Source organism: Nomascus leucogenys, chromosome X, assembly GCF_006542625.1.
Source record: "Nomascus leucogenys isolate Asia chromosome X, Asia_NLE_v1, whole genome shotgun sequence".
NCBI classification, from domain to species: domain Eukaryota; kingdom Metazoa; phylum Chordata; class Mammalia; order Primates; family Hylobatidae; genus Nomascus; species Nomascus leucogenys.
The window spans coordinates 121,711,463-121,715,578 of NC_044406.1; the positions used below are offsets into that span (position 1 = coordinate 121,711,463).

The window sequence follows — 4,116 nt, forward strand, 5'->3', positions numbered from 1 at the left end:
TGATCCGCCCGCCTCGGCCTCCCAAAGTGCTGAGATTACAAGCGTGAGCCACCGTGCCCGGCCTAATTTTTGTATTCTTTAGTAGAGATGGGGTTTCACCATGTTGGTCATGTTGGGTTTGAACTCCTGACCTTGTGATCTGCCCACCTCGGCCTCCCAAAGTGCTGGAATTATAGGCGTGAGCCACCGAGCCTAGCCGGCCTCATGATTTTAAAATGCACGTCTGTCTAGTAAAAGGGCCTAGAATCAATGATATCCCAATGGCAGTGAGCACACAGCATCTAGTTATTGTACAGTAATCCTCCCTCATCTGTGGTTTCATTTTTTGTGGTGTCAGTTACCCACAGTCAACCACAGCCCAAAAATATTAAATGGAAAATTCCAGAAATAAAGAAATCATAAGCTTTAACTGGTTCTGAATAGCATGATGAAATCTTGCACAGTTCTGCTTTATCCCTCCCAGGACATGAATCATCCCTTTGTCCGGGATGTTCATGCTGTGGTTACTACCTGCCTGTGCCTGTTATCAGATTGAATGACATAGTGTGTATAGGGTTTGGTACTATCTGTGGTTTCAGGCATCCACTGGAAGTCTTGGAACGTAGCCCCTGAGGATAAGGCAATGTTACCCAAACACCAGGGGTTTGGTCTAGGTCCTGCTGCTCACCACACAGAGAGCCAATAACTGAGATGATGATTATTGCCAAGGAAGAAGGCTTTAATTGGGTGCTGCAGCTGAGGAAATAAGAGCTCAGTCTCAAATCCATCTCCCGGACCAACAAAAACTAGGAGTTTATACAGCAGGCAAGAAATGTAACAATGAGTGAGAAAACAGGAACTAGGGAGGGGCAAGGAAGCAATCATGATGAATAAGGGGTCCGACATCTCATTGTCTCCAGGTGGTGATGTGGTGAGTTTCAGTTCTTTGATACATTTTTTTGAGACAGAGTCTCATTCTGTTACCCAGGCTGGAGTGCAATGGCAGTATCATAGCTCACTGCAGCCTCCACCTCCCAGGCTCAAGTTATCCTCCCACCTCAGCTCCCATGGGTAGCTGGGACTACAAGCTTGCATCACCACACCTGGCTTATTGTATTTTATTTATTTATTTATTTATTTTTTCTTGAGACAGAGTCTCGCTCTGTCGCCCAGGCTGGAGTGCAGTGGCGCAATCTCGGCTCACTGCAAGCTCCGCCTCCCGGGTTCACGCCATTCTCCTGCCTCAGCCTCTCTGAGTAGCTGGGACTACAGGCGCCCGCCACCACGCCCAGCTAATTTTTTTGTATTTTTTAGTAGAGACGGGGTTTCACCACGGTCTCGATTTCCTGACCTCGTGATCCGCCTGCCTCAGCCTCCCAAAGTGCTGGGATTACAAGCGTGAGCCACCGCGCCCGGCCGGCTTATTGTATTTTAAATAGAAACACGGTTTTGCTAGGTTGCCCAGGCTGTCTTAAACTCCTCGACTCAAGTGATCTGCCTACCTGGGCCTCCCAAAGTTGATCCTTTTTTTTTTTTTGAGAGGCCCAACAGTCCTTTCCTGAGGAAAGAACTCAGATAAAACAAATACAAATTTCAAGCTTGGCCGGGCGTAGTGGCTCATGCCTGTAATCTCAGCACTTTGGGAGGTCAAGGTGGGTGGATCACCCGAGGTCGAGAGTTCGAGACCAGCCTGGGCAACATGGTGAAATCCTGTCTCTACTAAAAATACAAAATTAGCTGGGCATGGCGGCAGGTGTCTGTAGTCCCAGCTACTCAGGATGCTGAGGCAGGAGAATCACTCGAATCTGGGAGGCAGAAGTTACAGTGAGCCAAGATCATGCCACTGCATTCCAGCCTGGGCAACAAGAGTGAAGCTCTGTCTCAAAAAAAAAAAAGTTTCAAGCTTGGAGACCAGAAGTGTCTGTCAATTTCTTTGTTTATGAAAAAAAAAAGTATCTATGGGGCTATTGGGTTGGTTTCAGGGGGACTACTATATTCTGAATACCACCTGCCTCAGGTGAGGGTCTCTGGAAACAGAAGCTGTGATGGAGTATAAAGTACAAGATGTTTACTAGAGATCAACCAATGTATACCTATGGAAGGACCGAAGGAAGCAGGACTGAGAAGAGAAAGAAGATGAACTGTGTTGCGGACTTCAACCAACCCAGCAGGGCGCTCTGATACAAGTATTTTGTCCCAATAGAGTGTCCCAAATGGGGCTGAAAAGCCAGGCCTTTTACTTCTGTCTCAGTCACTAGACATAGGTGGCCCCAGAAGAGCATGCACCTAAGTGAAAGTGTTTTGCAGCTTAGGCAGACATTGAAGGAGCAGACAGCTGGAGGCTGCCCACTGACCACACTCCCGATAGATAGGCAGCAAGCCCTTTCTACTTAAAATTTAATTTAATTTAATTTTGTCGTTGTTGTTGTTTAGAGATGGAGTCTCACTAGGTCATCCAGACTGGAGTGCAGTGGCACAATCATATTTCACTGCAGGCATGACCTCCAGGACTCAAGTGATCCTCCCACCTCAGCCTCCCAAGTGGTTGGGACTGTAGGCGTGTACCACCATGCTCAGCTTCAAATTATTTCTTAAAGGATGATCTGGTGGCACATGTTCATGTCTAAAACACCGTTCCCACTCAAAGGAACTACATCTCCTTGGAGAAGTGGCTGATTCCATGTCCAGGGCAAGGGAAGAACAAAGTGAGTCTGGAACATCTGGTAATGTGAGGAAGCAAGGAATACTCGATAATTGATAGACTCATGTTAAAAAGATACAGGAGGCTGAGTGTGGTGGCTCACGCCTATAATCCCAGCACTTTGGGAGGCCAAGACAGGTGGATCACTTGAGGCCAGGAGTTCGAGACCAGACTGGCCCACATGGCAAAACCCTGTCTCTACTAAAAATACAAAAATTAGTCAGGTGTGGTGGCACCCACGTGTAATCCCAGCTACTCTGGAGGCACAAGAATTACTTGAACCAGGGAGGCAGAGGTTGCAGTGAGCCAAGATCGTGCCACTGCTCTCCAGCCTGGGCAACAGAGTGAGACCCTGTCTCAAAAAATAAATAAATAAAATAAATAAATAAATAAATAAATAAAGATACAGGAGTCAGCTAGGAGGGGCCCCCACTAGCCAAATTTGGGACAACTTGAGCATCAAAATGAATAAGGACAGGAATGGATTGTAACATATTGAATAAAAAATTTGGCCAGGCATGGTGGCTCACACCTGTAATTCTAGCACTTTGGGAGGCTGAGGTGGGCGGATCACAAAGTCAGGAGTTCGAGACCAGCCTGGCCAGTATGGTGAAACCCTGTCTCTACTAAAAATACAAAAATTAGCCAGGCGTGGTGGCATGTGCCTGTAGTCCCAGCTATTTGGGAGGCTGAGGCTGAAGAATCGCTCCAATCCAGGAGGCGGAGGTTGCAGTGAGCTGAGATCGCGCCACTGCACTCCAGCCTGGGTAACAGAGCAAGACTCTGTCTCAAAAAAAAAAAAAGAAAGAAAGAAAAGGAAAAAAAGAAAAAAAGAACTCATGGGTCCATACTGATACTGAAGAAAAAAGTTCAAAAAAGGATAGGGGAGAAGAAAAAGATCTTTTCTTTTTCTTTTGTTTTTTTCAGGCCAGATGGGTAAGATGCCAACGTCATAACAAGGTTCAAGGGTGGCACATCTCACACATGTGCAGGAACACCCAATCTTCATGCCGATGAACTACAAAAGGATTGAAAAAGCTCTTCTTTACAGGAGAAATCCAACTAACAAATGTAGGATAAATGATAAAAATAGAAAAGCATTATTTTATAACCACCATAGTTAACTGATTCAAGTAAAAATCATCAGTGAATGCTGAAACCATCAGGTGAAAACATACCGAGAAATAGAATATTTACACCCTCTCAAAATGTTGTTAAAATGGGAAAGTTCCCTTATCCCTCTCACAGGGCGTGCGATGGAGGTGTGGCTTGCTTCTTCGGTGCCTCACTGCTCAAACTTCTAGGAAAGCATGCAGATGGGCAGGTTGTGGGGCTCCGACCCCACGGCAGTGGCTAGGAGTGAATGTTTACAGCTCCTGAAGCCCCAGTGGGCGTGTGTTACAGGATGCTCTTTTAGTTTGCCATCTATAGGTGAC

At 46.3% G+C, this 4,116-nt stretch overlaps 1 non-coding gene across 1 annotated transcript; it reads right to left on the minus strand.

Moving 5' to 3' along the window:
* Nucleotides 1–3,606: 3,606 nt before the first annotated feature.
* On the minus strand, nt 3,607–3,710 carry LOC115833468. The gene has a single exon (XR_004028899.1). It is a non-coding gene; the product is annotated as a small nucleolar RNA U13 (small nucleolar RNA).
* Between the last annotated feature and the right edge of the window lie 406 nt (nt 3,711–4,116).